The sequence below is a fragment of the Passer montanus genome, unplaced genomic scaffold (assembly GCF_014805655.1).
Source record: "Passer montanus isolate IOZ18808 unplaced genomic scaffold, ASM1480565v1 scaffold39, whole genome shotgun sequence".
Classification (NCBI taxonomy): Eukaryota; Metazoa; Chordata; class Aves; order Passeriformes; family Passeridae; genus Passer; species Passer montanus.
The window spans coordinates 1413627-1427740 of NW_024368707.1; positions in this window are offsets into that span (position 1 = coordinate 1413627).

Consider the following 14114-nt stretch of genomic DNA (forward strand, 5'->3'; position numbering starts at 1 on the left):
TAATCTCTTCCTTTCTGATCATTTCCTATGTGATTAACTGAGGATGCTGTTGCATAAATTACAGTTGTGTCAGATAATGAAAAATTATTGTTCTTTCATTTGCTGGTGTATCACATTTACACTAAAAACACTTGCAGATTTTTAGAATATTTATGCTCAAAAATAATTTCTCATTAAAACTGCATTCATTTGAAGACAATTTCTTTCCTTTTCTTCACTTCAAGATTGCTGTTTTACAAGACTTCCTAGAATAAAACAGCAAAAGCAAATTTCTGGAATTTAATGAAAGAATTTAAATTCTTTTTATAGTTCTTGACACTGCACACATATACATACAAATTGGTTTATCTAAACAGTAGCTTGAAAAAACGGAGTTGGACAACGTAATTAGGAAAGGAAAACCTTGCTATTCAGATTAATTAAGCCAACTAACATTCAATTTTTATGACACGTCTTTTTGGCAGAGGGTGTAATCTCATTTACTTTGACCATGTTTCGGAAGAAATCACAGTTAAGATTTAAATACAGACCAATATAAACCCCAGGCATTAATGAATCCTGAATGTAATGATTTTAAGATTGGAAAAATTCTTTGTTCCATTCCCTATCTATATCACTGAGTTAAAGGGATTATTTGGTTTTGAATAGCCCATTCACAGAGAAAGGCACTCACCTAAAAATCTACAGAAAGAACTAAGCCAGTCTTTGTTCAACTACATGCATTTTAAAATAAAGAAAATCCCACCCTGAGAAAAATGTGTGATTATATTCAGGTACCTAAAAACTGGTATATCCAGGTATCTCAGGGTGGACAAGAGAGTAACTGTATCATTCAAAAAAGGGAAAATGGGAAATAATTTATGTAGGCCCTCTCAACTGAGTATCAGTGGACCTGGCTGGTACATCAGCGTATGCTCCCTATCAAAGGTTACTGTAAAGCACTTCTAAACATACTGTTCTGATTTACTCCGTCACTTTTTTAAAAATCCCTCAGGTGAATCTAAGGCTGTAGGAGAAGAAAAACAGTTACCAGTACTAATGTCCTGTACAATACCTGGCTCTATGTCTCATTGTTTTATAGTCTGTGATCTTAAAAATATAGTTCTCAGAACAAAAACTCCTTTTGTATTCTCACAGTACAAAGTACCCTAACCCAGTTGGTCGAAGGCAATCAAACACTTCATGTCAGTGGGATTTGCAAGACAGACACAAAGGAAACTTTTCTGTAACCAACTGGTTCTTTCTAAACATTCATTTGTATTAAAAGATTTACAGTGTTAGCAGCCCTTGCTGGAACTGGAACTAAGTGCAGATAAGTCAGTTCAGGATGAATGAGAAATCAGGTTTATTGAAGTCTTCTCTGTACAGATTTTGCATTAAATACCTAATCTTGTTTTTAAGTAGCGAGTTGGCTGGCTGAGGTGTAGCAGTGGCCATGAAAGAGAAATCTAACCCATAGCCTGTCAGCAGTATTTCATCTAGTTGAGTTTATATACATCTGTAGGTGGCCTCCTCAAAACTGGCTTTTATTCATTGTGATCCGCTTTTAAATGTGAGTATTTCCAGACTCTTGCTGGGGTAGGCAGAGAGTTTGGTGGAGATCATGGGAGAGCCATGTGCTTGCTATCTCTGAAAAGACGACACACAAGGTGCCTTAAAAGGAAGAAAAGAACTTATCTTTGTTCAAAGAAAAAATATTTGTGCACACTGCTACTAATCTCAGATTCTCAAGGAAGAAACATTCAAAATTCAGAAATCAAATTACTAAGCAAATAAATAGGGAAAAAAAATGAATGCCCCCGACTATGGGGGACATTGGTGAAGAGTGTTGTTTTCAGGATTTTTTATGCAGTCATGACAGCTGAAATCCCATTTCCCGTTGATCTAAGTACCTAAGCTACCCTTTGATACCAGGAATTGCAGCTCTAAGGAAAATATTGCAAAACTTTCCTGTATGCAACTACGCAGATTTTTTTGTATCATCCAGTTCCTGTCCCACTGCCACTGGCAAAGAGCAGTGCTGGAGGCTGACCAGGTGCCGTCCACAAGTACCCACTGTGGATCTTCCTATGTCTTACCATATCCCTGGACATGTGGTAGGAGCCCGTGTCAGAACCTGGGCAATGGCTAAATAAGCCTCTGCTGACACTTTTCTTATGTCTTATTTTGGATTTGAAAGAGTTAATAAGTACACAGATTTGTTTTTCCTCCTCTGTAATTAGATCCCAGAGTAAAAATGTCATAAGCCTCAACTACATCCTTAATCTCTTGAACAATAGAAGCTGTGTTAAAAAACCCAAAACAACTGTCTTCCTGAGAAGGGTGGATGCTCATTGGTGATCCTCAGCTAGGTTTCTGTGTGAGCCTTGCACAGGCTGGCTGGGGGCACCGAGGGGGCTGCCTGTGACTGCAGGGGCACCTCCTGCTTGCCTGGGCTGGGCTGGGCTCCTGCCAGGATGGTGTTTGTGGCTCAAAAACTGGCATGGTGCTCTGCAGCAGTGTGGAGAGGTGTCGGAGAAGGGCGAGCCTAGGCAGGTGGGTGAGCATCTTGCTCACTGCTGTAAAAAGTGGCTTCTTTCCAGCTTGGAGTGCTTTGGCAGAGGGATGGGGTGGACAGATACTCTGCACTTGCCCAATTTATCTTCTGGAGAGGTGCCTTCCCTCTCTGGGTCTGTCAGCTCCCCTGCACTAAAAATACTTCCCTGAAATGTGCCCTCCTGTGCACTCAGTTGTGCAGAGAGCCTGACCCTCAGCTCAGCTGGCAGAAATCAGTCTTCTGGCATTTTCTGTGTTCTTCAGGAAGGGTACAATTAGCTGCCCTGAACCATTATCAAAAGAATTGGGACATAGCCCAGCCTCTCCTCTCTTCCTCCTCACTCTGACTCAACAAGTCGTGTAAGTTCCAAACAGCATCCTTATCCTACAAGTGTGTTTAATTTCCCTAACAAATTGAGGTATTAGGAATCTTAAACCCTAGATGTTTCTCAAAGTTTTGTAAACCAAGAGCCACCCAGATGCTAACGTAAGAGTAGAGGGAAATTCCCTTTGGGAACATATGACTGGCCCATGGATGTAATGGGCTGCCAAACAGTGTTATTCAAACTGTGACCTGTGACGTGCAACAGGCTGAGATAGCAAAAGCCCAAGGCAAGGAGAATGAGGTGAAGGTGTAAAGTGACACACTGTTCCTTTTCTTTTTCCTCAGGTGGGCCCTGGGAAAATTAGAATATACTACAGCTATACCTTCCAAATCAAGAGTCAAGTTCTCCTGTGCATGAATTCAGGCAAACACCAGAAAGAGGCCTACAGGACAACAAGTATCAAAAGAAATAAGATGTAAGAAAACAGGTAAATGTTAACATTCAGTGTTTCCCAGTGTACTGTATTTTGTTTCCCCCTCCTTGTTTCATTCCCCTTTTAAGACAAAGAACTGTCATCTGGAAAAGAAGAAATTTCTTCTTGTTTTGTTGCTTTAGGGCATATAGGAAGGCTTGAAAAATCTTAGGTATTTGAAAATTACTATCTATTTTCAGAACTGTCACAAACACTGAGTCTGTTTCCCAGAGGTCTTTTGTGGTGACCTTCAGATGTTGGCTATGAAGTCTGAATTCTTAGGGAAAGTAGCTGGGTCTTTTTTTCTTTCCAACAGTTTATTTTGTCCTTTCAATTGAAGAGATGTTAATGAACACATACTGTTATAAACAGCTTTTCATGCCTTGTACTGGAGCTCATCTCCACCATAATAACTCTGCTGAAAAGAAAAAAATTATCTCCAAATGTGGATTCAGTCCTGTGTGAACTTTTGCTTTCCTTTCTTCTGCAAGGCTCTCTCCCTCACCCAGAATGGGCTGCCTGCCTCTGTCTATCCTGGGATGTCCTGTGTTACAGGGATCAGTGACACAACCTAGCCTTATCTTGTACTAGGAAATTATAGAGCTATCAAGAGGTCAGAAAATACCTTTTCTCTCCCTCTCCTCCCACCAGCCAACTGCAATCAGCACAAGCTTTACTGTAAACACAGTGGTAAGAGGAAAAAAACAGCAGCAGGAGGCTTTTTGCTGGTGTGGCTTAATATTACTATCTGAGAGAATAAACTCCAAATGCAGTACTGAGGTTTGCTGGTTACACCATTGCCCCTGTTACTGTATCTTGTTTAGTAGAAGCAAAAAATGAGATTGGAAACTGTGCAACCACTGTGGCAGGATTTTATGAAATGCTGCAGCATCCCAAGGAGTGAAGGAACTAAGCTGTAGGTACCTAATAAAAGCATTTGATAATGTTTTAAGGACATCCACATATATATATGGGGCCTTTCCAAGGGGGCCTTCAGAAAACACTGTGTGTCTCTTCTCATTCTATCTCGCCTCTGTTGAGATACCAAGGAATCCATAGCCAGGATGTCATCAGGCCTTTCTGGCTGAAGGGTACTGACTGCAATAGTGTCTGACTCAGTTTCAGGCTAGTGGCCTCCTGAAACTCTCAGTATGTGCCAGATATGAGGAGCTCTTCATCATGCAGGTATCTCCAAAGAACCAAATTGAGGCCAGTTTATCCTGTCATGTAGAGTACTAATCTGAGGCTGAGTCACAATTTAATCTCACCAGACCAGGTTTTGAATCAGGTCAGAGGATCGGTTGCTTATTGTCAAAATCCTCAATCTCTCCATCTCTACTTGCCAGGAAAGCTGTTTAGCTTCCCACCACTGTTTCAAACATTGCTCATTCAAAGTGGCCTGTGCTTGACTTCTCTTTAGTGCAGCTCCCTGGAGAGGAGGAAACACAGCACACAGCGTCACCCTGGGCCAGGGCTGGCTGCCCTGGGTGCATGACCTTTGCCATGCTAACCTGCCCTCATCTTGCCCAGCAACATTAATTGCCTCTTAGGGCAGCTTTGTCGCCAGCTCTGGGAGGTTGGGACAGACAGCTCATGCTTCCGCTAGTCAGGAGCCAGTAATAGCCACTTTGTGTCCTGGCATGAGAGAAGGAGAGGCTGGTAATACCCCTGTTTCAGTGCCCCATTAGAGTGGAGAAATCCTCAAAATGTGGGTTAGTTTCAGCTGAGCCCCTTCCCTCTCCATCCCAGCCTCTTCCTCATCTTGTTTCAGCTCTGCACCACAACCCACGTGAGGAGGGCGTGATGCTATTTATTCTTGTTTCCTCCCTTTCTGAGATCCTATCAGGAACACCAGTCTGAGTCAGAGGCAGAGGCTGTGACTGAAATGAGAGAGAAAACTTGGAAATGCACAGATTTCAGCCCAGTGTGGCTCTTTGGAAAACCGGGCCTCAAAAATGTGTGAGATACTCAGCAAAACAGCATGTAAAGAAAGACTATGTGAATTAGAAACTGCCTAGCAAGCAGCAAGAAAAGGAGTGGCTGGCTTGTCATAGGTAAGGAACAGGACTCAGAGGAGTGTTGTAGCATGGGTGTTACATGACCTTCTACCCTCTTGCAATAGCTGCTATTTTTGGACATTTGCTGAGAAGAATCCCTCCAAGATCACTCTGGTTTATTGGGTGGTGATAGCTGGGTTTTCCAGCACAAACAGAACTGTGCTACAGTGATATTTTTCCACATGCATTTGGATGAAAAGTCTTTTGAAAGACTACTCTCTGCATTTGGCAGGTAGGGGCGGGGTACAACAAACCAAAAACATATGTCCAAATATCCCAGTCCCATACACTTAGATATAGCTGCTTACAACATGTGTCATTGCATATTAAGCAGTACACATCTGGAAGGATCTGAAAATACTTTCCACATCCAGATCTCCCCAGCAATAACCACGTCTTGGGCAGATTGCATTTTTATTGCCTTCACCGGCCTTGCTGAAATTATACCCCAGTACTTAAGGTGAACAGTGTGAGTAATGGTACTTCAGCAGAACAGAGCCATTTACTTCTGCTCAAGTGAACTGGTGCTTAATGGTCTGTACAGTTATATGACCTCTGGTTGCAATCTGATCAGATAGCACAAACTAAATGCAGTGGAGTCTTGCTGATAATGGGAGGAGAATGGAGGCTCAGGATCTAGGATATTGCCCAAAGTAGGGACAACTGGTCAGCAGGTGGCAATCTTATATCTCAAGCAGGAAAGGCCCACCGCTGCTAGAAAAATTTGCTACCAGCCATGTCTTCTGTGAGATGTGTAACTGAGAGATCTGGATGCTTTGTGTATTGGTTCTAATAATGTTTAATTTTTCTTTACAGGTTGTTAACAGCCCACCTTTGCCATGTCCCAGATGTTTTAACTTAGTTTCCCTTCCTTCCATTCTGCTGTGCCGTCAAGTTGCAGATCTGATAGGTTATACTCAGCCTCCTCCTTGGCCAGACAGTAGTACAGGTCCAGATGCGCAGCCTTGCTATTTTCTGCTAAAAAGCTGCTATGGAATGGGTGCACCTAGCCATGTAGTCTCATTAACCAGATCTGGTGCTCAGGTGTGTGAGAGAAGGGCACCTTGGTCCTTGCAGGTATGAATGGCTCACTGACTTCACTTGCCTGGTTTGTCCATGCAAAGTCAGCTGCAGCAGTTTGATCAACACCACCTTTTACACAACACTTCAGCTTAAGCACTGCTGCTTATATAGTGCTACTTCCGGAATGTTTTAATTTGGGCCTTTTTATACACAGAAAAGAGTCGTACAAACCATTTCCAAAGCATTTGACCTCATTTTCAGCCTGTCAAGTGGGAGAGAGGCCGTGAAGCATAAGGAGAGTAGTTGAGACCAGGCAGGGAGTATGCAGCAATGGCAGCATTTATGATATATGTAGTCCTAACAACAGCAGCTTTCTCTAAGCCAAGATTTCCTGTGCTAACATCTTGGGGAATCCTTGAGTATGGCCTGTTACCTGAAAGGCACTTCATGCTCTTGGGGGGAGGGAGGAGGTGAGAAAAAAAAATTATGCTGCTGCTTTTAAACTGAATTTAGCATTAAGGAGAGTAACTTGTTCCCAAAACTGAAGCCACAGGGCATGGGAAACAGGCAGAGCTGGAGCCAATATCCCTGTCCTGAGTTGTCTAGGTGGACTGAGACCTTGCATCCATGCATGTGAAGTGCTGCAGGAAAGGGACAAGTGTTGGTGATAGCCAGCCACTTTCTTGTGGACTTTGCTGAGCCTGTATAGTGACCAAACTTCTAACAGACCTCAGAGTACCAGCCCCCAGTAGTCTGCTAACACTGCTTACACTGCTTTCAGGAAAGCAAGGTAAGGGGTCTAAAACCAGGTGACCTGGGCATGGTTACATGACAGGTTTGTTGCAAGACAAGCAGTTATACCAGAGCCTCCTGAATCCTTTCTCTTGGGTTTAGAGCAGCTGCAGTTGCCGGTTCAGATCTCAGCCCCAGAACAAAACAGCTAATTTGGGCCTATTGCAAGTGAGATATGAACCACTGAGGATTAAAAGTCACTTTTCTCATCCTGCCAACAGTCACCAACTGGAATTTGACAGCTAAGCATTGCTAGTCTGTGCTTCATCTAAACTGGCAGCCTTCTTGCTGAAGTCAAGGTCACCAGGAGTAGCACAGTACAGTGAAGAGCCAATTAAAGCACACATGAGCCACCTAGGCACTCACAGCAGGGTTGATTTCTCACCCCTTCTGTTGCCCAGTTTTCACAATGCATATCTAGAGATTCAGGTTATAACCCCAGAAGTGTTGCAACTTAGGGCTTGGAGCACATTTTGTCTGCAATGTTTGCACAGTCTGTCTCGCGAGCAGCCATGGCTGTCCCAGGCACACTGGCAAAGCAGGTGGGAATGGCTGGATGAAACTTCCAGGTAGCGAGCAGGGTTTTAGCTTCCATCCCATTGTAACCCAAATGGTGTCAAGCATAAGTTCCCTGAAACTGAAACCTCCCTACCTACTCCTTGCCTGCAGCATTTACCCTGAGAGCTTGTGGAGCTGCAGCAGTACAGATCAGTGGTGTGTGGGGAAAAAAGGGCGAGCATCAGAGTGGTGCTGGCTCAGACAGCTGCTCACACCCTGCCCACCAAAGCAGGAATCTGCATTCAGAACCTGACCCAATTCCAGGCCATGCTGGCTTCACAGTAAAAACACTGGGGTTCTCAGGAAGCACTTGCACAACAGCCAATACCAGCTGAGCTGCAGGCCGAGACAGATGTGTCATCAAAGCAGTGTTGCCACATGTGTTGCAAGGACAAGTGAAGGGCATTGGCTTTTTGTGTCATTCATATCTAGAGGGCCATTTTCTCTTTTCAGATGCAATTAAATTGGAGGGGAGAAGAGATAACCATGGTTGTGACTTCAGGACACCAGTTATCACTGTGAATGTGTACCTGGTATAAGGACAGTTCTTTCAGTAATGCTCATGTTGCTTTTATGCTTCTGTAGAAAACTCATTAGTGGATTAAGACCAGGAAAATTATAGGGGCCTTTTCTTCAAGAGAAGGGCTACGACCTGGTGGTGTGAAATTACTGTTTCAGAATTTTTCCCTTCATATTTGACATTTGCTGTACATCTGCCCAGGAGCTCTGACCCATCTCTCATGAACAGCCTCTAAGCATAAGTGAGCAAATGTGAAGGAAAATATATTTTCTTTCACCAGTATGAAGAGGGAAAGCAGCAATGATGGGAAAAGTCCTCTCTTTAGTATGAACCAGAAGTCTTCCAGGTCTATGGCTCAGAGTGGATTGGGAGTGCTGGGATGGATGAGAGGGCTTGGAGTGGTGAACCTGCCCTGACCTGGTCATACATGCTCCTTGTGACCTTTGATGAAACACTGGTTGTTTCTCTCTGAAAACCATTTGCTTTCCACCTACTGTGTCAATCCTCAGAAAAGCATGCCTTGGAAAAAAATGGCCTGGTCATCAGCCTGGTAAGTCAGACTTCTTGTCTCCTCTCTCTTGCTCTTGACCTCTTTTCTCAGTGAGAAGCATATATGCCCTAGACCCACAGAATCCACATCAAAAATCTCTGCTTTAGCTTCCCTGGATCTGGGAATATCTAGAGAACTAGAAGAAGAAAATGAGAGCAGAAGATGATGCAGGGAGATGTCAAAATAAATAGACAGGAAAAATTAGATCAATGTGTGATCCCAGGCTAGCGGATGGGTCTGTGAAGGAAAGGAAGGAACAGGAATTTAGAAGAGTTCTCACCCTAAAGGAGCTGGGTGAGAGATGTGGCAAATTTTACTATAAAAGTCTCCAAGACTGAAAGATGTCAAAAGGCTGCTAAGAGCAGGGAAACAAAACAGCATTCATCTTGGAAAATGTGAGGCATAGGGATCACCACAGCCCTATGGAGAGGTTCACATTTTTCCTTAGATGGCCCTTGTTTAGTTATGCTCTGCACCAGTACTTACAGCACAGCCCTGCTGATGCCACAGCTTAACCCTGCAATGTTAGCAAGTGTCTGCATGGCTGGTCCCAAACCACATGGGGCAAGGTGCCACATGGCTTTCCTTCTTGGCTAGCACCCAAGAAGGAGCTGTAGCAGCTCTACAGGTCCCATCCCCATCCCTGTCTGCCTGGGGGTGTCCCAGTGTCCTGGCCAGCTCGGGTGGGGGCTGGGAGGACAGCGGTGCTGGTGTAACTGGTTTGGGCAGCATACCAGACCAGAGCCAGTACAAGACAGTGCTGCCTTGGCCGAAGGGCTGTTCTGCTCCTCGGCACCTCCGTGGGGCACGGCAGCAGCAGGGACCGGCATGCCGGCTCCTCGGCACCTGCGTGAGGCTGGGCCGGGGCCGGGCCGGGCAGCGTGGGGAGGGAGCAGCTGCCACTGAGGAAGGGCCCCATGCTGTCAGGTGGGCCGTGGAAGGCGGTGTGGTGTCGGAGCAAGCAGGAAGGAGCACGCACCGGGGCCAGGCCGAGCTGTGGGGCAGGCTAGGGGAGCGAGAAGCACGGCGGAGCCTCAGGTGGCTCCGCCAGACCGAGCGGAGGTGCCTCACATCAGCTCCAGCCACGTGTGCACAGGGTCAGGGCATTGGCACCGCCTGGAGCACCCGCAGTGCCACAGTCTGGTCTGCAGGGAAGCAGTGTCCTTGCAGAAAAATGACTCTCAAGGTCCCTCTCCTTTGCTGTCCCAAATCGCCCTTGATGGTAGTGGAAAAAGCCAAGCCTGGAGTCCTGTTCTGCAGCATTTTCTCTTGAACTCCAGAAGGCAAGTTGATGTTGCTGTAAATGCAGCAACATACCTCGCCAGTGAGGCATTTCTGTGTGGCTGACAGGGATTTTGCCTAAATGTCATGCAGGAGGCCAGAAATATGTCATCCTAGCCTTAACCACTCTTTCTTCTCCTCCTGCTCTAAGGACTGGCATGAAATAATGAAAAGGGCATCTCGTAAGGACAGCTAGCCCGTCTTCTACCAGTCAAAGTCTTAGCTGGAGATTCCTAAGCCCAGGAAGCCTCCTTGGAACACGAAATAATGAAAAGGGCATCACGTAAGGACAGCTAGCCCCTGTCTTCTACCAGTCAAAGTTTTAGCTGGAGATTCCTAAGCCCAGGAAGCCTCCTTGGAACAAGCGAAACACCAAATCCAAGACCTTGAGCTGAGACTCAGTCCTCACTGTTATCAGGCTAGAAAGCATGAAGCCAGGCAGGATTATTTCCTACTTTTGTTTTAATTTCTTTTGTCTTGAGGCCCTGATGATATGGACAGAATTAAGAAACTTACCCTTGTGCTTCTTTGGGAATATTTGCATGCTTCTTGTATCCTGGGAGCATGCAAATTTCCCATCCTCTTACCACAGATTGTATGGTTTTTTAACCCCTGTTTTCTGCAATGCATTCCAGTGAGAAATGTGTCCTGTAAGTGTTTTGTCTCAGACCATCCTGGCCTCCACAAGCCAGGACTTGTGGAAAGGAAATCTATTCAGGCTAGGAATGTGTTAAGTATTCATTGCTGAGTCTCCCATCAGGGGCTGTGATGTGCCAGGGATTTTCCACCAGTTCTGCCTTTTCAGCTGGGTGCATTCTCCCACAAAGATCTAGTCCCAGAAGTGCCATCTTCACTGCTTAGTCACTCAGGTAAAGAAAATAGTTTGAGCGTGGTTCTCATGCTGCCTCCTTCCTACCAGGCACTTGCCTTCATCTTGCATTATAAGTGAGGCTAAATCTTTCTGAAAATCTATGTGTCAGCACTGAATTATTTATAGTCATGTCAAACATTCCTGAGGATATGGATAAAACCTGGAATAAAGTATCCTAGTGTGCCACTGATGACAAAGAAGTATTGTGCCAGTCAGAGAACCAGCTTTGATGTGATACAGACAAAGATGATTTTTGCAGGCTGGGGAGCAGGTGTCAGGGGGGTGGTGCTTGCTGTAGCAAAGTCAGTATGTTGTATTTCAGGATTACCTTAATAATCACATCTATAATAATTTTCCCAGCAGCTGACTGCAGCAGCAGATAAAAACCTAGAATTATGTTTGTGAATTTGATAGAGGAGATTGCAGACTGTTCCCAGGCCATGTTTGTTCTCTTTGCCAAAGCCAAGTGTTACTTAAATAGAAAGCTCGAGACACTAGGCTGCAGCTGAAATATGACCCATTATACAAGCCTGAGAAGCCACAATTAAAAACTCAAGAAATTCTAAATAATTTCCCCCAAATAAAACTAGAGATGGGGAGGTAATTTTATTGCTGCACAAGTTATAAATCCAGATCTTGCTTTGTAGATGTTTTTATTCTTTATATGCTACTTGTCCTTACTTAAGGAATAGCACAGGCCTTATACATCTGCATATAAAGTATGCAATAATACATCATTATCCTGCTTGTTCTTTATTCATTTTCTATTTAAAAATCTTCCAGCAACTGGAGCACTCATCCTTATATTCAAAAACTGCTTGACATTAGTAACTACCCTCTCCTATTTCCAAAATAATTAAGGTCTCCACACCTTTGCACTTTTTTATTTAATTTCTGTCTGTGTTCTGACATATGTATTAACCCAGCCCACTCCCACTACCCTCCCCTAAAGGAAACTGTGACTGACAGATCCTGTCTTCAGTTAGGGAAGGTCTCTCAAAACTGGCATTTAGGAATTCTCTCTGGCTGCTTTGGTACTAGGTGCATTGTTCACACAAATGGGCTGGACCATTGTCAAAAGAGTGGTTAAATCTCAGCCAAACCTGAGAGGGTTCAAGTGGGCAAGAAATTATAGCCTTTCACCTGTTTTGATCTTCTCAGTCTTATCATAGCAATATATGCTTGCTTGGTCACTCCCTTTCGAAAAACAGTCAGTCTGATGAAAAAATAGATCCTTTGGTTTGCTCTATATTTAGGTAAAATCAATCTTGATTCCAGGACTATAGAAATGTACGCTTTTCTTTTTATGGTAATGCCTAGATGGGGTAGAAACTTCAAAACCATAAAGGAACCATTGACATCCTCAATGTCCTGAGGGCTGAGGACAGATCATTGAAGGGAAAAGTGAAATAAAAGGTGGGAAAATTGGACTTACTGCTGTTGGCTCCTCAGCAAAGCTGTGTGACTTCTCACAGTGGAGTGAATATTTGTCTCCAGGTTTGTTTTTCCCTTCCTAAGGGGTAATGATGGTATTGATAACATGTATATGGATTATTCTGTATTAAAAATTTTTTGCTGTCTTGAGGTATACTAGTTGGGAGTATATAGGAGAATACACATCCAACTTATCACAGTTCTAGCCTTAGCATAATTTAAATTATACTTGAAAAAAAAATGCAGCATAGTCTATTTAAATAGCTGAGAAGATAACTTCTCTGGGGTATGAATGGCATCTCCATTACTGAAGTATTTTTGTCATGGCTCTAGCAATATATGCATATGCTGGAAAACTTTCATTGTAGGCATACCCTAGAGGAACTGGGTGTCCAGCTGGCTGATGAAGTCACCTATGTATCTAACTCTCTCAAACACACTCAAAATCACTGCCTAAAGTTTCCCTTTTGGAATAACAGCTTAACACATTTCACCAAGTTCCCTCCCACCCTTGTGAGGTCTGGATGAACAATGTGGTATCATCTTCTCTCAATCCTAAATCCAGCAACAGCTCACCCTGCCTTCAGTGCTGCCTTTCATACATACACCAGGCAATAAAGCTGGCAGAGGAAGCTTGGGGTGGGCTGGGCTGGAGAGAAAGTGGAAGGGTAGGATGAGGTCTGTCAACAACATGTTTTTAACTGGCATATAGAGGGACATTTCCCTTTAGTGACAAGACCTGCACCTGTGATGCAAATTAAGTGGAGTATTTGCAGTGTCATACCAGTTTGTGTAGGTTCCACTTGTTTAAGATACACACAAATCAAAAACCTATTTTCCCCTTTCTTTTCTGCCTCTGGAGCTAATGCATTTAACTCTCAAAGAGGAGACAGCTTATTGCTAGCTTCAGATTCTCTTGATGTTAGTTTTCTTTTTTAAAAAGCTTGCCTATTATTCTATATTAATTGTATCTTTCTGTAAATAAAATCATTGGAATGGGTCCACTTCCCTCCCCTCATTCTGCTCAGTTTCTTCCTTGATTTCTTTCACATGTCCCTTCCCCAGTGAATACATCTGAATGCTATGTGTTGTTAATTAAGGATCTTAATTGCATATTTGTCTTTGCAAAGCCTGCCAGTATTTACAGGCAACTGTGATTGATTGACAGTATGCGAAGAACAATGGAGAAGCCTTAACAGGGCTTGGTAAAGCAATTCAATCAGTGGAGAGCATGCTCAGGGGAAGAGTTTCAGGCAAGGATTTCAGGAAAATCTATGCTTCGTGACTTTTATTTCCTTAATCAACGGCAGGAAACAATTCACCCCTGCTGCAGCAGTGATAAAGTAGCTCACCTAAAGCCCACTGCTAGATTAAATAACCACATGGCTTGAGGTAGAACAAGCTGTTCTGGAACATGCACTTTTGTGGTTATTTGGAGAAGCCTTAAGAAACTGTGGCTTTTCTCAGCATTGACCTGGAGCTGGGATATTTTGACTTTGGGCTCTGCAGTTGTGCCAGCACAAGGTGCTTGTGATGCTGGTGCAGAGACACTCCCCTCCCAGCTGAGGTCCTGAGTGATTGACCCAATGCTACACAGGCCAGCCATCTGTTCTGCTGCCATCCCAAGGTAAAGCTCAAGCACACTGGAAGAGAAAAGGTCTGGATTACCTCAACTCATGCAGAAAGTCTCCCACA